The sequence below is a fragment of the Arachis hypogaea genome, chromosome 17, assembly GCF_003086295.3.
Source record: "Arachis hypogaea cultivar Tifrunner chromosome 17, arahy.Tifrunner.gnm2.J5K5, whole genome shotgun sequence".
Taxonomy (NCBI): Eukaryota; Viridiplantae; Streptophyta; class Magnoliopsida; order Fabales; family Fabaceae; genus Arachis; species Arachis hypogaea.
The window spans coordinates 108,703,201-108,728,090 of NC_092052.1; the positions used below are offsets into that span (position 1 = coordinate 108,703,201).

General features: G+C 39.3%; 1 non-coding gene across 1 annotated transcript; it reads right to left on the minus strand.

Annotated features, from left to right (window-relative positions):
- Nucleotides 1–13,124: 13,124 nt before the first annotated feature.
- LOC112767520 (small nucleolar RNA R71) lies at nt 13,125–13,231 on the minus strand. The gene has a single exon (XR_003184962.1). It is a non-coding gene; the product is annotated as a small nucleolar RNA R71 (small nucleolar RNA).
- Nucleotides 13,232–24,890: the final 11,659 nt, after the last annotated feature.

Sequence of the window (24,890 nt, forward strand, 5' to 3'; positions counted from 1 at the left end):
GGAGCACGTCAACAACCCTAAGCGAAAAATCATGAATGTCCCTGAATTTGAATCCTTGATTAGCTTAGGTAAGTTAGGATGTGTATCATTCACATAGGAGGGGTATACTTTGGAAATTCGGGTAGATATATAGGCATGTAATTGTAGTGTAATTGAAAACTCTAGGATTTTGGGAACATACTCATGTGCTAAATGATTACACCGTATGCATTGACACTTTGGTTCACTAAGAAACCCCAAGAAAAAGGGGATGTTGATAATGTCATATGTTTAAAAAAAAAGGGGGAAGAGAAAGAAATGAAAGGGGACAAAAATGCCCCAAGATAAAGTAATAAAAACAATGCATATAGTAGGTGGACTGAAAAGAGGCATGAGTATGCAAAAGGGTAGAAATTCAAGGGTAGCTAGGAATATATTGTAGTTGTATAGGTTGTTTTAGGTGTCTAGTGGGATCCGAGGTTGATCAAGGACTCAAATTTTAAGCCCACTTAGCCATATACATCCTTACCTTCACCTTAGCCCTATTACAACCCATGAATAAGACCTCATGATACTTGTAAGCATGCATTAAGTAATTGTCGATTGATTAGATGAAAGACAAACCTTGGAAAGCATGATTAGGAGGAGATTGAGTGACGAACCCTAGACACTTGAGCGAATAGAGCGGATACACTTCCGGTGAGGGTTCGATGCTCAATGCTTGTTCCCGGCTCTCACAAGCGTTCACTTAGCAAGTCATATGCACTCTTTAGTGATGTTCAGTTTGGTAGGATTCGTGAACTGCATACTATCTTCACCTTATATGCTCACATGTATTCTTGAAGAATGGATTCACTTTTGACCAAGTAGGTAGATGACTTTACATTAGTTACATGCATCCGTTTAGATACTTAGCATTTCATAAACCCTTTCCCATCATAATCTTTGGTCTTTTTATTTTAAGCATGAGGGCATGCTTGGTTTAAGTGTGGGGAGATTTGATAAACCCCAATTTCGTGGTTTATCTTGTGCTTATTTTGGGAGATTTTATCAATATTTCTCACACTTATTCACAAGAAATGCATGGTTGTGTTCACTTCCCAATATTGCTCTATGATGAAAAACATGCTTATTTTACCTTAAAATTGCCATATTTTAATCCTCTTCTATTGTCATTCGATGCCGTGATATCTGTGTTGAGTAATTTCAGGAATTATAGGTTAGGATTGATTCAGAAGAGAGGGAGAAAGCATGTACAAAAAGGGAGGAACATGAAGAATTGAAGTCTTGGGAGCAGCAGCATCGGCGCGCCCGCGCACTCCACGCACTCACGTGGATGGGACTGGATAGAAGCGGCGCGCAAGGATGGACGCATCCGCGCAGATTGGAAGATTTCTACCGACACACACGTGCAACTGGCGTGCACGTGTGGATCACAAAAGTAATCGGCGCGCGCGCACGAATGGCGCGCGCGCACGCATGGCGCGCGCGCACGCATGGCGCGCGCGCACGCATGGCGCGCACGCGTGGGAAGCTGCACGTGACCTCATTAAGAGAAATCGTGCCTGGCGATTTCTGAGGCCAAGGAGGCCCAATTTCAAGCTGTTTCTGCATGGAAAAGACCCAAGGATGCTTGGGGGAAAAAAGGAGATGACTCATTTGGAGACTAGGACATAATTTGAGAGTTTTTAGGTTCTTTGGTGATTCTAGAGAGAGAAACCCTTGTTCCTCTCTAGATCTAGTTTCCATTTTGATTTTTCCTTGTTGATTTGTGAATTGGATTTGTTGATTACAATTTTAATTGTTCAATTTAATTTCCTTGCTACAATCTTGCTTACATCTAGTGATAGTTTAATGATTCTTGTCAATTGTTATTTTACCCATTTCAAGAATGTTGTGAATCTTGTTTTGCTGATGTTACATTGATGATTTTTATGTTTAATCTTGTTGATTGTTTGATTGTATGTTGATCATTGTTAGTGGGTATTTGTAGAATTCAATTTAATTACTATTTTGAACATGTCTTTTGTTAGCGCTTACCAAGTATTTGATGAATTGTTTACTTTGATTATGGAGTAGTTCCTTCTCACTCTTGGCCTAGGTCAAGGAAATAGGGTAAACTTGAGTCATTGGGTCTAATGGATTTGATGATTTGGGAGCCCTAGGTGGTCAATTTGATACTCATTGACACCAACCCACTACTAATCTAATTAGTAGGTAGGTTGGGACTTATGGGTTGATGTGGCCAGGGCCATTTGACGTACTTCAAGTCTAGGAGTAGATATCACGTACTTAAGACTCGGGAGTAGACTTAATGAGCTAGGTTCCTCATAATTGTCAAGATGAAGTGTTGGACAAGGATTGTGACCCTAATTCCCATGTCTAGCCAAGAGTTATTTTTATCATTCATATTTGAAAACCAATTTCCAATTTCAAGTGTATTAGTCATAGTTATTCGTTTAGCTTAAGGTAGAATTAAGTAGAATATTGCTTGCTCATTGGAATTGTTTAGTTTTTGCTTACGTAGTTGAATTCGTTTATTGCAATTTAAGATTACCTGCTTGTTGAGTTTTTCATTTATTTTCATGCTCATAACTCTCAACCCCGGATTTCTAACCAATGTCAAAGCACATGTTTGCCCATTTTTCGTGAGACGACTCGAGGTTTGAATACTTTGGTTATTTCTATTGGGGTTGAACTTGTGACAACCAAATCCCTCTTCTAAATTTGACCCCCGAGGATTGTTGTTGGTAGGCTATACTCACAACGAGGTGATATTAAAGAGAAAAAATCTTACCAATATAACATCCCTTGGTTGGACATCTGTCAATCCCTAACAGGCTCGAGGCATGCTTGGCTTTGTCTTTCTGGATAGAGAATCTAGCTAGAAATTTCTTGGCGTGGTCATCAAAGCTTGCTATTGACCTTGGCGGCAAACTGTCGAACCACTTTATTGCCGTCTTGGTCAAAGTGGTCGGGAAAGCTTTGCAACGGATTACATCTGAGGCATCCGTAAGATACATCCAACTTCTGAAATTGCTGAGATGATGGTTTGGATCAGACGTACCGTCGTATAGGGTCATGTCAGGGGCTTTGAAGTCCTTTGAAACTTTAGCTTTCATGACCTCCTTTGTGAACGGATCTTGATCCTTGTGGGGGCTATCTTCATGGCTGGTTCGAGTAGTGTTGGTTTGAAGATCAGCTTCGAGCTTTAGGAGTTTGCTCTCCAGCTCTCGACGCCGTCTGGTTTCTCTCTGAAGGTCTCGCTCAGCCTCCCGCTACCGGTCGGCTTCTTGTTTTAACTGTTTAAGGTGATTCTGTTGTTCACGGATGGCCTCTAAAATTTCTACATTTGGCGGCTATTTGTCTCCCTTGTTTTGAGGGATAGCCTTTGGTATGGTATCTGTGTTCCTGTGTGGCGTTCTGTCTTCCAAGCCAGAGTTGTGATCGTTGTCAAGGTTGTCCTCCATGATGATGGGATGACTTCCAGGTTCCCCGGCAACAGCGCCAATGTTCCGAGGGTTACCTGAAACTGAAGGCCGATCTCAGAGGAGATCTGCTATGGTGGCCGGAGCTGTCATGTCCGACTTGTTGGATCTGGTGGTGCTGCTGATCCTTGATCACCGGAGGGTGGTGGTACCTGCAAGAAACTCCGACGCTTAAGTTAGCACGTGCTTTAGGCAGGTTTTTTGTGTAGAATCAAAGTATGAGTTATACCTGGGTGCTCCAGTGTATTTATAGTAGTCTGGGATGACCTCCCTTGAGATAAGTTTGTTATCTTATCTTATCTCTTGTGGGTGAGTCCCCTTATCTTTAGGCCAGCCGCCTTTAGGTGGGCTGTGATCTTCTGCTTTGGGCCTACTTGGGCCCTTGTAGCAATTTGGTCGAGCTCTTTGGGAAGAGGTCGGTGTCAACCAACCTTTATAAGAGGTCGGTCGTTTTTGTCTTCATCTAACCCGGATCGTATAGCTCGACCCAAGGTATGAACAGTCAGGTATTGAGAACTCTTTCATGCTTGATATTTCTGGTACTAAGAAGAGAAAGACTATAAGCATAAGAAAATTCTTTTCATACAGAATATAAATGCGTTTGGAAGGATCATCTATACTATTACATTCAAGAAGATTATTCCAGCAGTTTTTAGTTTATTCATATACTATGATTGAGTTTGAGTGTCATAGATATTTATGTAACAACCAACCTAAGCATAGGGTTGACAATTACAACTCATTTCACGAATCTTTAGTTAGGGGAGAAGCTGATGCGGTTTTTTCTGGTCAAAGAATAATTCTTCCAAGTAGTTTCACTAGTGGTCCTAGATACATGTTCAACAATTGTAAAGATGCATTTGTCATTTGCAAGTATTTTGGATACCCCAGTTATTTTATCACAATTACTTACAATCCTGAATGGGACGAGATCAAACGCCTTTTACATGGCACTAGCCTTAAGGCCAAGGATGCTGATATTGCCTCAAGAATCTTTAGTATTAAGTTATGTAAGACCCGAGCTTAATTAACTGTTTAATTAAGTAATTAATTGCCCCAAAAAAGAATTCAAAAGTTTAGAATAAGAATTTGAGGATTTAAATGTGATTTTTAGACTCAGTAGGTTTTTCTGAGTTAGAAAATGTGTTTTCTACGAAAAACTGCAAAAAACCGCAAACCGGCAGTCGAACCGATTGAACCGATTCAAGTCTGCCCGGTACTACGTGAGAAAAAGTGAAAACAGTCAAAAACCTTGGAAAAATAATAGAATTCGAAAACCGGACGTTAATTTTAAAGGTTTGGCCTGAAATTGGGCCGAACGGGCTAAAAACGATAACGAGTTGGACCGGGCCCAAGTTAGGCCCAAGCCCAACATATATAAACACTTAAGTGAGCCCAATTTCAGCACAACACTCACTTAAACACACACACTCAGTAGAAAAGAAAAGAGTGAAGAGGAAGAAGAAAATACTATTCACTCTCAACTTCACAAGCTCATATCTTGAGCTATAGAGCTCCGATCGCCGCACCGTTTACGGCCATGCGTTCCTTGCTTAACATTGGATTTTGGCTTTCAAACCTGTTGGAAAAGGTAAGAGATCTTGAACCCTTGTGAAATTTCAATTATAATGAGCCCTAGGTTGATTTGTGATGATTTATGTGTATATAGTTTGATTATTGTGAGTTTGGAGCTTGTTGGTGCTTGTTGGAGTTATATTGGAGGCTTGCTTGTGGTTGGAAGCTGATGAGTGGATAATTTATACGCTTTTTGGCATTGTTTTTAGTATGTTTTTAGTAGGATCTAGTTACTTTTAGGGATGTTTTCATTAGTTTTTATGTTAAATTCACATTTCTGGACTTTACTATGAGTTTGTGTGTTTTTCTGTGATTTCAGGTATTTTCTGGCTGAAATTGAGGGACTTGAGCAAAAATCAGATTCAGATGTTGAAGAAGGACTGCTGATGCTGTTGGATTCTGACCTTCCTGTACTCAAAATAGATTTTCTGGAGCTACAAAACTCAAAATGGCGCGCTTCTAATTGCATTGGAAAGTAGACATCCAGGGCTTTCCAGAAATGTATAATAGTCCATACTTTGCCCAAGTTTACACGACGCAAACTTGCGTTCAACGCCAGCTCTCTGCCCAATTCTGGCGTCCAACGCCAGAAACAAGTTGCAAAGTGGAGTTCAACTCCAGGAATGACCTCTACACGTATAACACTCAAGCTCAGCCCAAGCACACACCAAGTGGGCCCCGAAAGTGGATTTATGCATCAATTACTTACTTTTGTAAATCCTAGTAGCTAGTTTATTATAAATAGGACTTTTACTATTGTATTAGACATCTTTTGATCATTTTTAGATCTCTAGACCTCCATGGGAGGCTGGCCACTCGGCCATGCTTACCCTCTATTCACTTATGTATTTTTAACGGTAGAGTTTCTACACTCCATAGATTAAGGTGTGGAGCTCTGCTGTTCCTCAAAGATTAATGCAAAGTACTACTGTTTTCTATTCAATTCATCTTATTTCGCTTCTAAGATATTCATCCGCACTTTAACCTGAATGTGATGAATGTGACAATCATCATCATTCCCTAGGAACGCGTGCCTGACAACCACTTTCGTTCTACATTAGATTGAATGAGTATCTCTTAGATCTCTTAATCAGAATCTTCGTGGTATAAGCTAGATTGATGGCGGCATTCATGAGAGTCCAGAAAGTCTAAACCTTGTCTGTGGTATTCCGAGTAGGACTCTGGGATTGAATGACTGTGACGAACTCAAAACTCGTGAGTGCTGGGCGTAGTGACAGACGCAAAAGGATAGTAAATCCTATTCCAGTATTATCGAGAACCTCCAAGATGATTAGCCATGCAGTGACAGCGCATCGGACCATTTTCACAGAAAGGAATAGGATGCAACCAACGACAAGGGTGATGCCTCCAGACGATTAGCCGTGCTGTGACAGAGCATTTGGACCATTTTCCCGAGAGAGATCGAAAGTAGCCATTGGCACCGGTGACATCCTTACATAAAGCCAGCCATAGAAAGGAGTAAGACTGATTGGATGAAGACAGCAGGAAAGCAGAGGTTCAGAGGAACGAAAGCATCTCTATGCGCTTATCTGAAATTCTCACCAATGATTTACATAAGTATTTCTATCCCTATTTTATTAATTATTTTCGAAAACCCCATTACTATTTTATATCCGCCTGACTGAGATTTACAAGGTGACCATAGCTTGCTTCATACCAACAATCTCTGTGGGATTCGACCCTTACTCACGTAAGGTATTACTTGGACGACCCAGTGCACTTGCTGGTTAGTAGTGCGAAGTTGTGAACCATGGTATTGGCATCATGTTTTTGGCGCCATTGCCAGGGAAAGAAAGAGCAATGAATTTTACATCATCAAAGTGTAATCACAATTTCTGCGCACTAGAAGCCTAGCTTGTGCTCAAATTTAGGTTGAGGGCATATTGAAAATCGGCCAAGGTATGGTTTCGATTTCCTCTATGTAGTATATAATATTCATGGACACTTAGACTAGTGACCTATAGGATAGGGTTGAATTGATATGGTTGTTGATGTTGTGAACGTTGTTAAATAATGATGTTGGGAGGTGATGTATGATGAACTTATATGAATGTGCATTTTTTATTATTAATATAGAGCATGAATGAGTTGATGATGAAGATTGATATTGATGAAATGAGGATTGGTGAATGTGTTGGTGGGAAATTATTTGATATGTTGTATATGTGATAATTGAGGATAAGAATGAGGAAGTGTGATGGAAAAATTAATATGAATGGTGATATGATTCAAGAGGGTAGATTGAGCTATAAATGAAATTTTGGTATTGAGTTAGTTGGATGTATCTTGAGAATTTCGAAAAATTGAGTATTTGTGCACTTTTGGTAAAAAGGGAATTTTTGTGAACTTTGTCTAATCATAACTTATGCCTCAGTCCTTGAAATTGGTTGAAATTTATTTAGACTTAAAATTTATCGAAAACTCTTCAAATCGATATAAAGTTTGCAAAATTTGGATTTTTGTAGAGGAAATTATGATCATTCAAAAATTGGTGTTGAAATCTGAAATTCTGCAAAGTTACAGAATTTTATGATTTCTGGTATGTGCGCATGCACAGCCTTGTGCGCACACACAACCTTGCAAAATTTTAAACCTGTGTGCACGCACAGACCTGTGCGTACGCACAGGCACGGAAGGGCTTTCTGGTTGCAGCGCTAGCACAGCTTATGCGTGCACACACCAATGAGAATTTACAACCTGTGTGAGCGCACAGCCCTGTGCGCACGCACAAGTTGGGAAGGGGATTCTGTTGAGGACGCTAGCACACCCTGTGCGAGTGAACAGACCTTGTAAAAATTGGTACCTGTGCGTACGCACACCCTTATGCATACGCACACTTTTAAAAATCTTCCTGGGCGTGTGCACGCACACCCCTGTGCGTATGCACACGCCCTGTTTCTCAAATTTAAACTTTGTTTTCAACTATTTCACCTTTCCAACAATATTGTAAGCTTTTGTGAAACCATTTTAAGGCTTTTGGGCTTAATTTTGGCCATGAGAACATGGGAAATAACCTAAGGGTTATAGTTGATGATTATTATGAAAAATTAGCAAACAGAGGCTTAGGTTTCGGGTGTACTAAGGATGGTTTGATGGCGTGTGAAGGTAAACTGATATGTGAATTAAAAACTAATGAACTGTTGAGTTCGGAATCGAAATGTGAATTGACAGTAGTTGTGATGAGTCGAGGACTCGGAAATGGAAATGTTGATGCGGCAGTGGTTGAGATGAGTCGAGGACTCAAATGTGCAATGATGAATCACTGTTGTATTGAAAATGTTTTATGAAAAACCACTAAACAACTGTTTTAAATTGAGATTATAAGACGCTATGCGCCCGACAGGGACGGCGGTTGGATCTCGCCTATGGAAGTAGTGGCGGCGGCGTAAGGGCGGTGGTTTGTCCCGCTTGCCTTGAGATGTGAGGTCTGTGGCAAGAGTATCTCGCTCGCATCCTTTCAGATCAATAGAGCGTGCAGGCGCAAAACCCTGGACAGTGATCCGAGCACTATACCTCGGGGGTTCCCAATGGTAATTCCGAAGGGTGACATCTCCATGGAGATGTGTCGGGTTGGCAGTTGAACCAACAATGTGATATTACATCCAATAGGGCAGGTATTCATCATGTGCATCTTCTACCTGTTTGTATGCTTTGACTACTTGTAATGGTTTGCCTATTTATATAACATGCCTATTTGCTTACTTGAAATACTTGCCTTATATGCTTCTACTTGTGTTTTACTTGCATTGTAATTAATTGTGATTTCTACTGGGATTGAGGAGGTTCGGAAGGCGATGGCGATGGGATCGCATGGAGGATAGGTTAGTGAAGGCTGTGGGACAGCGGTGTTGGTTAGAATAAAAATCCCCTAAGATAGAGTACCCTATTTATTTATGTTAAGATCTATATATATATGCTTTATTGTTTTAGTTATGCCTTAAGATTGAAATCTTGTGATGGATATGAAGTCTAGGATTGCCTTTAGCGTCCCGGGGTCCTATATCCTACATCACTGGGCACTGTTACTATACTGAGAACCTTCGGTTCTCATACCATATTTCTGTTGTGTTTTTCAGATGCAGGTCGCAACCCACCTCAGTGAGTTGCTTTGGATGGTGACAGAAGCGGAGGATCCTTATCTATTTTGGATGTCTTTTGGTTATTTTGTTATACATCTCTCACTTTTGTATTTTACTTTAGCCTAGAGGCATGTATTGAGAGAACAAAACTTGTATAAGCTATTCTAAACTTCAAGTTTTATTTTGTCTGTATATATAGCTAGCCGGCTTAAACTCCGCGAGCCGTGGCTAGATTCCTATGATATTATACTATTGTCTTTTGCTATATCTTATCTATATCTTGTGCTTTAAGTTAGTAGCCCCGTTAGTACGTTTTGTGCTTTTTAAATTCTGTTTTTGAGCTATATCCTTCATCGGGCTTCTAGATTATATTATTTTCTTCTATATATTATATGTATGAGCTTAGAACTATCATAACCTTTGATTAACCTTTGCTTTACGACGCGAGGTAAAACTTAGGCTAATTAGGGTGTTACATTTAGTGGTATCAGAGCGATTCGTCCTCGTGAGCCTGAGGGATGGACCGATTGTGCTTCATTGCATACTCTATGTGTCTTTTCTTCGATGGTATTAGGTTATCTATTTGATATTTCATAGCATGCTTGTTTGTGAGTGCCTGTTTGGGATAATTGAAGCACCAGGCTTTGATATTGAGACTGATCACCTTGATATCGATTGTTTGGTGTAGACAGGAACCCTAATGGCCACTCGCGGATGAGGTTGAGCACGTTCACGAGAGAGTAGGAATGCACAACCGGTGGACAACCATGCCAAATGATGAGCGGATAATTTATACGCTTTTTGGCATTTTTTACATAGTTTTCAGTATAATTTAGTTAGTTTTTAGTATATTTTTATTAGTTTTTAAATAAAAATCATATTTTTGGACTTTACTATAAGTTTTTGTGTTTTTCTGTGATTTCAGGTAATTTTTGGCTGAAATTGAGGGACTTGAGCAAAAATCAGATTCAGAGGTTGAAGAAGGACTGCAGATGCTATTGGATTCTGACCTCCCTGCACTCAAAGTGGATTTTCTGGAGCTACAGAAGTCCAAATGGTACGCTCTCAATTGCGTTGGAAAGTAGATATCCAGGGCTTTCCAGCAATATATAATAGTCTATACTTTGCCTGAGTTTAGATGATGTAAAATGGCGTTTAACACCAGCTCCCTTCCCTATACTGGAGTTAAACGCCAGAAACAGGTTGCAAAGCAGAGTTAAATGCCAGAAACAGATTACAAACTGGCGTTTAACTCCAAGAAAGACCTCTGCACATGAAAGCTTCAATGCTCAGCCCAAGCACACACCAAGTGGGCCCGAAAGTGAATTTCTGCATCAATTACTCATTCATGTAACCCTAGTAACTAGTTTAGTATAAATAAAACTTTTTACTATTGTGTTAGACATCTTTTGATCATGTTTTGATGATTGAACCCTCTTTGGGAGGCTGGCCATTCGGCCATGCTTGGACCATTATCACTTATGTATTTTTAACGGTAGAGTTTCTACACACCATAGATTAAGGTGTGGAGCTCTGCTGTTCCTCATGAATTAATGCAAAGTACTACTATTTTTCTATTCAATTCAAGCCTATTTCTTCTCTAAGATATTCATTCGCACTCAAGAACATGATGAATGTGATGATTATGTGACGCTCATCATCATTCTCACTTATGAACGCGTGCCTGACAAACACTTCCATTCTACATGTAAACAAGCTTGAATGTGTATCTCTTAGCATTCTGATCGTGAGATCAGAGTCTTCGTGGTATAGGCTAGAACTATTGGCGGCCATTCTTGAGGTCCAAAAAGTCTAAACCTTGTCTGTGGTATTGATAAACCACTATTTTATGGTTTATATTGTGTTTAATTGTGTGGTTTTATCATGATCCTTACCCACTTATTCATTAAATTAGCATGAAATTATAATTCCTTCCTGAATTTATAACATGTTTGAAAACTACTCCCTAGAGACTTTAATTATGTAATTTTAATTCTCCTTTATTCCATTCGATGCCATGATCTGCGTGTTGAGTGTTTCAGACTTTATAGGGCATGAATGAGTTGGAGATTGGAAAGGAAGGTAGCAAAAATGGAAGGAACACTAGAATTTGAGGAGATAACCAGCGAGAAGTGATGCGGTCGCATGGCTCACGCGACCGCGCAAAGGAGAGCAAATCGCAGTGACGCGGCCGCATGGCTCACGCGGCCACGCGGATTGGAAAAGCTCAAGCGACGCGGAAGCGTGGACGACGCGAACGCGTGGCAAGGAAAAAAGCGCGAATGACGCGTCCTCATGGATGACGCGATCGCGTGACATGTGCGATCTGCATAATCTGCAGAATTCGCTGGGGGCGATTTTGGACCTTATTTCGACCCAGTTCTCGGCCCAGAACAGCAGACTAGAGCCAGAGAATATGCAGAAACAAAAGACAACATTCATTCTACACATTTTTAAGTTTTAGATCTAGTTTTACTCCCTTAGGTTTCTTTCTCTAGGTTTTAAGAATTTTAATTTTCAATTGGTCTTATCATTGGAACATTGAGAAGAGTTATTTCCTCATCAAGACTTCGTCATTCTAGTTCGTTCTCTTAACTTGGTTTTATTCTTCCATGTTCTTCGCTTTGTTCAATTTTGTTATTTGAATACTTTCATGATTATTTAATACAAGGATTATTTCTTCCATTTTAATTTATTTTTCCATTCCAATAATCGTGTCTTCTTTTAATTCCCTTTCATGTGTTATGGATTTATTATTTACAATGAGTGAGTAGTTCCCTCACTTGATGGGGAGTTGATTGAAAAGAACTCTTGAGTTGGAAGGACTGAAAGAAAAATTGTAATTGGGTTAACTGTTGGATTGTTATCTAATCACTAACACCAATCCCTTTGAACTAAGTGGGTTGCAACTCGTGAATAGATCTAGTATTCCAACTTGTTTGACTTTCCTTGACCTAGTAAAGGATAACTAAACAGAACAACCATTAATTATAAATTAATCTTGAAATCATCTCATCAATGATAGAGATTCCAACTAATCAACTCCCAGTCAAGGCTTTTATTCATATTATTCGAATTTTCTCAATTTAATTTTCCACCTACTTAACTCAACTTCTTGGAACATCTGATTAATAAAATAGCACACTTTTCTGCAACTCGTTGGGAGACGACCTGGGACTTAAACTCCAAGTAATTTTTAATTTAAACTCTCTGTGACATATTTCTAAATTGATAGGCAGATTTTCGGTGAGTTAAGAACTATACTTGCAACGTAACTATTTTAATAATTTTTAATTCACCAACTTCTGTGTCTCATCAATTTTTGGCGCCATTGCCGGGGAGTTGCAATAGAGTGCTAAAGTTATTAATTAGAATTTATTTATTTGCATTTTATTTTATTTTGCTACTATGAGCTGCATGTTTCTTTCGTCAAATGACGCGTTCACTTCCTGATCCGCGCTTGCTAATATTCGATCCTGAAATTGAAAGGACTATTTCACGAATAAGGCGAGAACAGCATCGGTTAGTCCGCTCTGAGGGCGGATCTGAAAGTGAACTTGAGGAAGAAATCAGCCCCCGTTCTACTGATTCGGTTGTTTTACGTGCAGAAGACATGGCAGCTAGGAGAGTTACCATCCAGGAGGAAGGAGCCCCTGATTTTACAATGCAACCGTTTCAAGCGCATCATCCAGCAGTAGCTACAGATTTTGAAATAAAAACCGCACTGCTAAATTTGATGCCCAAGTTTCATGGCCTACCTGCTCAAGAGCCTATCAAGCACTTGAGAGATTTCCAAGCAGCCTGTTCTACTGTCAGGCGTGATGGTACTGATGAAACTTCAATTTTGCTGAAAGCTTTCCCGTTTTCTCTTGAGGGAAAAGCAAGAGAATGGTACTACACTCAACCTCTAGCAAATGTATCCAACTGGGATACACTCAGAAAGGAGTTTTTGGAGAAATTCTTTCCATCTGAAATTACTGATAAACTGAGGAAGGATATTTCCACAATTGCTCAGGATGACAATGAAACTCTCTTTGAATACTGGGAGCGCTTCAATAATCTTCTGGAAGCATGCCCCCACCATATAATTGACAAGATAGTGTTACTTAGCTATATCACACAGGGCATGAGGCCCCAAGATAAGACCACATTGGAAAGTGCTAGCAATGGGTCTATGAAGAAGTACAAGACCACTGATGAGGCTTGGCAACTGATCAGTGATCTAGCTGAATCTACTAGGAACCACAGGCAAAAGCAAGGCCGTTCAAAAGCCGTTGCAGAAGTATCCTCTAGCAGAGAGACTGCGGCTCTAGCTCAGAGTATATGCGAGATGACCAACTTGATGAAGCAAATGCAATTGAATCAACAACAAGCTCAACCTCCCTCGCCACAGCAAAACCAACAACTAGTCCCACATAGAGTTTGTGGAATCTGTGCTGATTACAGCTATTATACTGATGAATGCCCGTAGCTCCAACAAGAAGACAACATGGTGGCATCCACTCATAACTTCTATGACCGCCCCAACCAAGGGTACAATCAAAGTGGAAATAATAACCATGGATGGCAGGACAATTCTAACCAGAATTGGAGGGACAACAATAACAGAGGAGGCAGAGATAATCAGGGAAATCAGAGATGGAATAATAACAACAATAGGCAGCAGAATCAACCTTACTCATTCTTCTTTATCTCCTAATGAAGAGCTACTACAATCTTTTGAGCAAAGACAACAGACCATGGAAAATAACATCATGAGTAGTATTAATGCCAGTCTGAATGGTCTCACCTCTACTTTGCAAGCTCTTATGTCACAGATTGGATCAACGCAAAATTTCAGTAACCAACCTTCAAGCTCCACTGGAATCCCCTCTCAACCATTACCCAATCCAAAGGGAGGCATTAATGCCATCACCCTAAGGTCTGGAACCACACTGCAGGAGAGGAATCAGGAGGAACCAAGTCCACCAGAACACACCTCAGCTGAAGAGGTAGTAGAAATAGAAGATGTTGAAGAGGCAGAGAACATACAGGACATAGCTGAAGAAGAAATAGCTCAACCACAGGAGGAAGCACCAAAAGGCGCAAACACCACAGAAAACACTACTCCTATTCCATTTCCACAACTTGCAAAGAAGCCCAGGAAGAAGCTGGAACCCGACCCCAAAATGGTAGAAATATTCAAAAAGGTAGAGGTAATTGTTCCTCTTTTTGATGTTATTCAGCATGTGCCTAAATATGCAAAGTTTCTAAAAGACATATGTATCCATAAAGACAAAATTAATGAATTAGAAACTATTCCTTTAGGTAGTTCTATATCTGCTTTAATGGGAGGATTACCTGAAAAATGTAGTGATCCAGGTCCTTGTATAGTTAGCTGTACTATTGGTAGTGTAGTAATTTATAATTGCATGTGTGATTTAGGAGCATGTGTCAGTATAATTCCTTTGTCTATATATGATATTTTGAGGCTCCCTCCCTTAAAAAGGTCGGCAGCTCGTTTTGTGTTAGCAGATAAAAGCATTATTACAGTGGCTGGAGTTGCTGAAGATGTTTTGGTGAATATTAAAGGGCTTACATTTTTCACTGATTTTTATATCTTGGAGATGTCCCATAATGATTCAGATAAGCCATCATCAATCCTACTTGGAAGACCATTCCTGAAGACATCAAAATTCAAATTGGATGCCTTTTCAGGAACATACTCCTTTGAAATAGATGGTCGCATAGTAATCTTCAACCTGAATGGAATCATTGACAACCCCCCAGAAGATCGTTCTATCTTCCAGTGTGATGTCATAGATGAAAGTGTAGCTGAAGTTCACAAGGAAGAGTTAGAAAAGAGGCACACTGGACAAGGTCCAAGTGTGGAGACCCTCTTAACTGACAATGAGGGCACTTCGTCATTTTCACAAGCTCCAGATAATCCAGAGCCTGCCCATGATCAAAAGTTAGAATTGAAACCCCTCCCTCCATATCTCAAATATGCTTATCTTGAAGATGAGCAGAGGTTTCCAGTTATCATTGCAAGGGAACTTACTTCTCAACAAGAAGAGCAGTTACTTGATGTGCTGAGGAAGCATAGGAAGGCAATTGGGTAGAGCTTGGCAGACATAGTAGGCATCGACCCTCAAGTATGTGAGCATAGAATATTTTTAGAAGAGGGAGCAAGACCTGTCCGTAACCCCAAAGAAGACTAAACCCCACCATCTTGGAAGTTGTCAAAAAGGAAGTGACCAGACTATTGGAAGCCGGTATCATATATCCCATTTCAGACAGTGAATGAGTAAGCCCAGTACAAGTGGTGCCCAAGAAGTCTGGAGTCACTACAGTGAAGAATGAGCATGGAGAGCTCATAGCAACTAAAGTTCAGAATGCTTGGAGAGTCTGCATTGATTACAGGCGTCTCAACCAAGCTACCCGTAAGGATCACTACCCACTTCCATTCATTGATCAAATGCTGGATTGCCTGTCAGGTAAATCACATTATTGCTTTTTAGATGGTTACATAGGTTATTTCCAGATTCATATAGCTCCTGAGGATTAGGAAAAGACTACTTTTACATGTCCTTTTGGGACTTATTCTTACAAGAGAATGCCCTTTGGCTTGTGCAATGCACCAGCTACTTTCCAAAGGTGCATGATGAGTCTTTTCTCTAATCTTATTGAGGACTGTATGGAAGTTTTTATGGACGATTTTAGTGTTTATGGTGATTCTTTTAGCCTTTGTTTAGATGGATTATCTAAAGTATTAGATAGATGTTTTAATACAAACCTTGTATTAAATTTCGAAAAATGTCACTTTATGGTAAAACAAGGAATTGTATTAGGACATGTGGTATCTAATAATGGCATTTCTGTAGATCCAGCAAAGGTGAATGTTATTTCTAGTCTACCTTACCCCTCTTCTGTGAGGGAAGTCCGTTCGTTCCTTGGCCATGCAGGTTTTTACAGGAGATTTATTAAGGACTTTAGTAAGGTCGCACTTCCCTTATCCAGATTACTGCAGAAGGATATTGAGTTCGAGTTCAGTGAGGATTGCAAACAAGCGTTTGATAAGCTGAAGACTGCTCTGACTCAAGCTTCAATTGTGAGGGGACCAGACTTGAGCCAGCCATTTGAAATCATGTGCGATGCTTCCAACCATGCAGTAGGAGCAGCGCTGGCTCAGCATGAAGGTAAGGATCCTTTCGTTATCGCTTATGCGTCTAAGACTTTAGACACTGTCCAGTCCAATTATACTACTACTGAGAAAGAGCTTCTTGCTATTGTTTTTGCTCCGGATAAATTCTGAGCTTATTTACTTGGCACTAGAGTAGTAGTGTATTCAGACCATGCAGCCTTAAAGTATCTATTAGCTAAAAAGGAATCCAAACCAAGACTCATACATTGGATACTGCTGTTACAAGAATTTGATTTAGAAATAAAAGATAGGAGTGGTAATTAGAATTTAGTGGCAGGCCACTTGAGTCGCCTTGAGCATATTAAGAATGATTCTACTCCTATAGATGATAATTTTCCTTTTGATAACCTGCAAGCAGTATCTGAGGTAGTCCCTTGGTATGCACCTGTTGCTAATTATTTAGTTAGCCACACATTTCCTCCAAATTTTTCTAAGCATCAAAGAGACAAGCTGAAAAGCGAGTCTAAATATTATACATGGGATGACCCATATTATGGAGATGTGGCACTGATCAAGTAATTAGACGTTGTGTGCCTCAATCAGAATTCCAGTCCATTTTAGAGGCCTGTCACTCATCTGAGAGTGGAGGACATTTTGGTCCTCAAAGAACAGCTAGAAAGATCTTAGACTGTGGATTCTGGTGGCCTACTCTTTTTAGAGACGCTGCTGAATTTTGTAAATCTTGTCTCCCATGCCAGAAATTTGGCAATATATCCAAGAGAGATGAGATGCCTCAACAAATTATGCTTTTCTGTGAAATTTTTTATGTTTGGGGCATTTACTTCATGGGTCCATTTCCAAATTCTAATGGATATTTTTATATATTATTAGCTGTGGATTATGTTTCCAAATGGGTGGAAGCAATTCCTACCCGCACTGATGATGCTAACACTGTTGTTTCCTTTGTGAGAAACCATATTATATGTCGCTTCGGATCACCACGAGCAATCGTGAGCGATCAAGGCACCCATTTTTGTAACAGGAGACTAACAGGATTAATGAAGAAGCATGGGATAATTCATAAAGTTGCAACAGCTTACCATCCCCAAACTAATGGGCAAGCCGATGTGTCAAACAGAGAAATTAAGCGTATCTTGCAAAAGATAGTAAAGCCTCATAGAAAAGACTGGAGCACTAGGCTACAAAATGCACTCTGGGCATACAGAACAGCATACAAGACACCCATTGGGATGAGTCCTTTCCGCTTGGTTTATGGAAAAGCTTGTCACCTCCTAGTTGAAGTAGATCACAGAGCTTTTTGGGCAGTTAAGGAGTGCAACATGGGAATTGAGAAAGCCGGAGCTGAAAGGAAGTTGCAACTGCAGGAACTGGAGAGCCTTCGCCTAGAAGCTTATGAAAACTCCAGAATATACAAGGAAAAGATGAAGGCTGTACATGATCAAAACATCAAGAAGAAAGAGTTCCAACCTGGGGATTTAGTCCTCCTTTACAAATCTCGACTAAGGCTCATGCCAGGCAAGTTGAGATCAAGATGGGAAGGTCCATACAGAGTAGAGAAGGCCGAACCGTACGGAGTTTATCACCTAAGCCACCCTTCAAGCTCTGAACTTATTAAGGTTAATGGACAACGCCTGAAGCTATACCATGGCGAGAAGATGCAAAGAAACAAGGAGCTTGAGATCTTCCTCTTGGAAGATCCCCACATAGCAGAAGATTGAGCTATTGGAGCGTCCAACTTACAGACGTTAAAGCAAAGTGCTAGATGGGAGACAACCCACCATGGTATGATCGTTCTTTTCTTTATTTTTAGTCTTTCCTATTCAATAACTCTTCTCTTTCTTAGTACTTTCGTGCATCTACATTTACATATTTTTATTTTTAAAAAAAAAAATTTTTTTGCTACGCGACGCGATCGCATCAGCGACGCGTCCGCGTCGCAGGGAGAGTAAAGAAAAATAAAAATGAACAGAAAATCACGCTGGAGTGTGGCTGGAAGCATGCCAATGGCACAAATCAACCCACGCGACCGCGTCGCTGACGCGTTCGCGTCGCATGGGAATCATTGCCTCCCACGCGACCGCGTGCCCCACGCGGCCGCGTGCCCTGAGTTTTCGATGTAAGAGGGTGCACAATGAAATATTGTGTGAGAGTGATGCTGGATTGGTGCTGGAAGCACAATCCTTATCACGCGACCGCATCGCCGACGCGGCCGCGTCATCCGTTTTCTGACGCACACTCACGCGATCGCGTGACCCACGCGATCGCGCAACCCCAATTTTGGCAAATAAATTAATTTGAACAAAGAGTTGTGCTGGTGCGAGGCTGCACTCGCGCCAGAAGCATAACATAGGTCACGCGACCGCGTGACTGACGCGATCGCGTCACCTTACTTGAAGCGCATTCACACGAACGCGTGCCCCACGCGGCCGCGTTGCGTGCGCTGCACAGCTCAACCTAAATTGCCAAATTATCTTATCTTTCTCTCCTCCAAATCCTAGTTTTTCTTTTCACTCCTTATTTCTTCCTTCCCCCTTCTCCCTTCTATCTTACCTTTCACTCTCTATCTCTCTCACCTCCATTAACAAGGTTTTACTTTCTTCCTCTCTCTTTCTTTTTCTATCATTCTTATTATTTTATATATATTTTCTTTTCCTTTCTTTTTCTTTTCATTATTCATCTTTTCTTTCTTTTTCTTTTCCTTTTTACATGGTGTTAGAAATTTACTTGTTTTTCTTTTTTGAGTCATTATCCCTCATTATATGCTTGTGGATTGTTGCAAATTGTTTGACAGTTATTTTTATTCTATTTGAGGGATTGCTTACATGTTCACCTTCATATTTTCTATACCTTATTCAACATGCATGCTATGTGTTTGTGAATAAGCTCAAATGGCATTATGCACTTCTCTATGTTGTTATACTATTCAATGCTTGCTTTTCACAACTTTCCTTTACTATTGTATTAATTGAATTTAATTGTCAATACAAACGTGATGGTTTGTTACAAAGTATTGCTTGGTCTATTCTACTCATGCCCTTTGCCGGCATGCCAATAAATACCTTGCAGTCACTTGTCTTTATATGCACTAGCTATTTTCCATTGTTGGCTTTTCACGTGTACTCGCGAGCATGTGATAATGTCAGTATATCTTAATGTGCACCCATCACCCTCTTTTCCATTTCCTTCCTTGCTGTATATCTCTTTGAATTTAATTTACTTTCTCTTCCCTTCTTTTAGGATGGCCACCAAGAAAGGAAAAGAGAAAGCTACTTCCAAACCACCAGCAAGAAGAGGAACTAAAAGAGCATTAGTGGCAGAGCCTTCTTCAACCGCAGTCAAGCCCTCAACAAAAAGAGTTAAGAGGATAATAAAGGTTGATGAGAAGGAGAAAGCCTTTCTAGCAAAGGACACTGCGCGATTTCTCAATCGCTACTGTGAGCAGATGTTCCCTATCCTGGCAGAAAGAAGCTATAACAATGAATACCTTCTTATCCTCCCGTCCAATATTGCTTCCTTTGTTGAGCCACAAATTGAACGACGACAATGAGGTTTCCTACGGAGACAGCCAAGGCAGGTCAATCTTTCTTGGGTAGTTGAGTTCTACTCTAACTTCTACATGCCAATCCTGCGGTCTGTTTATGTCCGGCAGAAGCAAGTCCCCATCACAGAAGATGACATTCAGCAAGCTCTGAGTCTTTTCCCTATTCTAGAAGGAATGGACGCCTTCCAAGAAGCCGCACTTAAGCCTTACCTTTTCCCGCCTTGGTCTCAGATCTTGTCTCAGCAGCCGGAGTCTCCTACAGAGCTGGGGACACCAAAGCCGTGCTTCCACGGGATGATCAGTATGTCCCTAACGGACACCAAAGTTATCCTACTACTCCAGTTGAAGATTATCCTTCTTCAACACCACAAGTACCTACAACTGATGAATTACTCCAGCAGATAATCGAAAGGTTGGATCGGCAAGAACAGAAAGCAAAGATGAGAGAGCGCCGTAACGAGCGCCGATTCAAATACCTCAAGGAGCTACTCAAGGGACACTTCAAGGACTCAGATACCCTGGACTCCACTTCTTTTACCAGCACAGGGAGCCATAATGGTCCCGACTGTGGAGATACTGCCACCAGCCTACCCCTGTTCCTGACAGACGGCACCGAGGACGGTGCAAAGCCTTAAGTGTGGGGAGGTCGGTCAGTACCTGACTTCCGGAGGTAATTTCTTTTCCCCAGCACCAATAATTAGGATATTTTAGTTAGATTTTCTTTCTTTTATAGAATAGAATAAATTGCATAGGTTAGGATAGTTGCATGCATGTTCTACTTGATTGAAAAGACAATAAGTTTCTTTTAAGACTCTATCTTTGGAACAAAATTTCACTAATTTTTCAAAATTTTTATGATAAATTTGCTTGAGTTGTATTTGGAACATGACATTTAAGCTAAAGAATACACAACCTGTGAAAGATTTGAGCCTTTATGTATGGTTACATTATTTAACCATAATTATTTCATTCTTGTGTGTTTACTTCTCTGTGATTGTAATCTATATTTTGTTTTATCTTATATGTCCAATATTTATTATATTTGCATGCTTGCACATGATTGAGGCCATTATTTGTTTAAACTCACTTATCCAAATTAAGCCTACCCTTTTCAATTACCTTTGTTATCCACTTTAAGCCTTTAAATCCCATTTGTTCTATATTTTACCACATTACTAACCTTAAGCTGAAAAACAATTGTATATCCCAAATTGAATCTTTGGTTAGCTTAAGATAGAATTGTGTGTGCTAGTTAAGTATGGGAAATTATGGGAACAAAAGTTGTTAAGGGAATGTGTCATGAGAATTTAATGGGAATTTGGATACCTACTCATGTGAAACTATAAGAATTAAAAATCTATGTGCATTGATAAGCTATATTTATTTTAATGTCAAAAAAAATTATATAAATAAATAAGGGGACAAAAATTACCCCAATGTTAAATTCAGAATTCAAAGATCAATGCACATATGATAGAACCAAATATAAAGTTGATACATGAGTATGGATAGAAAAAGGGAATTCTGGGTAGCTAGGTATGAACTTTAAGATTACATTAAAAATATATAGGTTGGGTTGAAGCTTGGGTTAATTAAAGATTCAATTTATTAGCTCACTTGACCAAATGTATACCCCTACCTGTACCTTAGCCGCATTACAACCTTGAAAAGACCTCATGATGTTTGCATTGGTATATTAACTTTTGTTGATTGGTTAGGAGAAGAACAAAAGTTAGAAAGCATGATTAGAGAAGGATAGAGTGATTACCCTATACACTAGAGATTAGAGCGTACATACACTATCAGTGAGGGTTCAATGCTTGAATTTTCATGTTTCCTGCTTTCATGAGCTATCTTCTTGCACTTTTATCTGTTTTATTGTATAATGATAGAATTAGTAGAATTTGATTTGTAATTGCTTTGAAGAGCTTATTTACTTTTGATCAAGTGGGCAAGAATCATATAGTTGCATTTATTTATATATGTATAGGCTTGCATTGCATTTCATGAGTTTCTACATGTTCATACTTATTTCCTTATCTCCTTCAATTAAGCATGAGGACATGCTAATGATTAAGTGTGGGGAGGTTGATAAACCACTATTTTATGGTTTATATTGTGTTTAATTGTGTGGTTTTATCATGATCCTTACCCACTTATTCATTAAATTAGCATGAAATTATAATTCCTTCCTGAATTTATAACATTTTGAAAACTGCTCCCTAGAGACTTTAATTATGTAATTTTAATTCTCCTTTATTCCATTCGATACCGTGGTCTGTGTGTTGAGTGTTTCAGACTTTATAGGGCATGAATGAGTTGGAGATTAGAAAGGAAGCTAGCAAAAATGGAAGGAACACTAGAATTTGAGGAGATAACCAGCGAGAAGTGACGCGGTCGCATGGTTCACGCGACCGCGCGAAGGAGAGCAAATCGCAGTGACGCGGCCGCATGGCTCACGCGGCCGCGCTGATTGGAAAAGCTCAAGCGACGCGGAAGCGTGGACGACGCGAACGCGTGGCAAGGGAAAAAAGCGTGAATGACGCGTCCGCATGGATGACGCGATCGCGTGACATGTGCGATCTGCATAATCTGCAGAATTTGCTAGGGGCGATTTTGGACCTTATTTCGACCCAGTTCTCGGCCCGGAATAGCAGACTAGAGCCAGAGAATATGCAGAAACAAAAGACAACATTCATTCTACACATTTTTAAGTTTTAGATCTAGTTTTACTCCCTTAGGTTTCTTTCTCTAGGTTTTAAGAATTTTAATTTTCAATTGGTCTTAGCATTGGAACATTGAGAAGAGTTATTTCCTCATCAAGACTTCGTCATTCTAGTTCGTTCTCTTAACTTAGTTTTATTCTTCCATGTTCTTCGCTTTGTTCAATTTTGTTATTTGAATACTTTCATGATTATTTAATACAAGGATTATTTCTTCCATTTTAATTTATTTTTCCATTCCAATAATCGTGTCTTCTTTTAATTCCCTTTCATGTGTTATGGATTTATTATTTACAATGAGTGAGTAGTTCCCTCACTTGATGGGGAGTTGATTGAAAGGAACTCTTGAGTTGGAAGGACTGAAAGAAAAATTGTAATTTGGTTAACTGTTGGATTGTTATCTAATCACTAACACCAATCCCTTTGAACTAAGTGGGTTGCAACTCGTGAATAGATCTAGTATTTCAACTTGTTTGACTTTCCTTTACCTAGTAAAGGATAACTAAACAGAACAACCATTAATTATAAATTAATCTTGAAATCATCTCATCAATGATAGAGATTCCAACTAATCAACTCCCAGTCAAGGCTTTTATTCATATTATTCGAATTTTCTCAATTTAATTTTCCACCTACTTAACTCAACTTCTTGGAACATCTAATTAATAAAATAGCACACTTTTTTGCAATTCGTTGGGAGACGACCTGGGACTTAAACTCCCAGTAATTTTTAATTTAAACTCTCTGTGACATATTTCTAAATTGATAGGCAGATTTTCGGTGAGTTAAGAACTACACTTGCAACGTAACTATTTTAATAATTTTTAATTCACCAACTTCTGTGTCTCATCAGGTATTTCGAGTAGGATCCAAGAAGGGATGGCTGTGACGAGCTTCAAACTCGCGAGTGCTGGGCGTAGTGACAGACGCAAAAGGATTACTGAATCCTATTCCAGTATGATCGAGAACCGACAGATGAATAGTCGTGCGGTGACAGCGCATCTTGGACCATTTTCACTAAGAAGATGGGAAGTAGCCATTGACAACGGTGATGCCCTACACAAAGCTTGCCATAGAAAGGAGTGGGAATGATTGGATGAAGACAGCAGGAAAGCAGAGGTTTAGGAGGAACCAAAGCATCTCTATATGCTTATCTGAAATTCTCACCAATGAATTACATAAGTATCTCTATCCCATTTTACGTTTTATTTATCTTTTAATTATTAAAACTCTATAACCATTTGAATCCGCCTGACTGAGATTTACAAGGTGACCATAGCTTGCTTCAAGCCGACAATCTCCGTGGGATCGACCCTTACTCACGTAAGGTTTATTACTTGGACGACCCAGTGCACTTGCTGGTTAGTTGTGCGAAGTTGTGACAAAGTGTGTGAATTACGTTCCAAGCACCAAGTTTTTGGCGCCGTTGTCAAGGATCACAATTTTGTGCACCAAGTTTTTAGCGCCGTTGCCGGGGATTGTTCGAGTTTGGACAACTGACGGCTCATCTTGTTGCTCAGATTAGGTAATTTTATTTTATTTTTAAGCTTTTTATTTCTTATTTTCAAAAAAATACAAAAAAATTATTTGTTTCTTTTTCGTTTTTCCCAAAATAATTTCCAAAAAAAAAACCAAAAAAATTAATAAAATCATAAAAACCAAAAATATTGTGTTTCTTGTTTGAGTCTTGTGTCAATTTTTAAGTTTGGTGTCAATTGCATGCTCTTATAATTTTCTTTAATTTTTGAAAATTCATCATATGTTCTTCATGATCTTCAAGTTGTTCTTGATGATCTTCTTTATTTGATCTTTGCATTTTCTTATTGTGCATCTTTTCTTGTTTCTCATATGCATTTTCAATTTGTTAGAATCTCAACATTAAAAATTTTTAAGTTTGGTGTCTTGCATGTTTTTCTTTTCTTAAAAATTTTCAAAAATAATTCTTGGTGTTTATCTTGATATTCAAAGTGTTCTTGGTGTTCATCTTGACATTCATAGTGTTCTTGCATGCATCATTTATTTTGATCCAAAATTTTCATGCATTGAGTCTTTTTGATGTTTTTCTCTCTCATCATTAAAATTCAAAAATAAAAAAAAATATCTTTCCCTTTTTATCTCATAAATTTTTGAAAATTTGAGTTGACTTCTTCAAAAGTTTTTAAATTTAGTTGTTTCTTATGAGTCAAATCAAATTTTCAATTTAAAAATCCTATCTTTTTTAAATCTCTTTCAAAAATTAAATCTTTTTCATTTTTTCTTTCATATTTTCGAAAATTTCAAATTGATTTTCAAAAATCTTTTTCTTATTTTGTTTCATAATTTCAAAATCTTTACTAACAA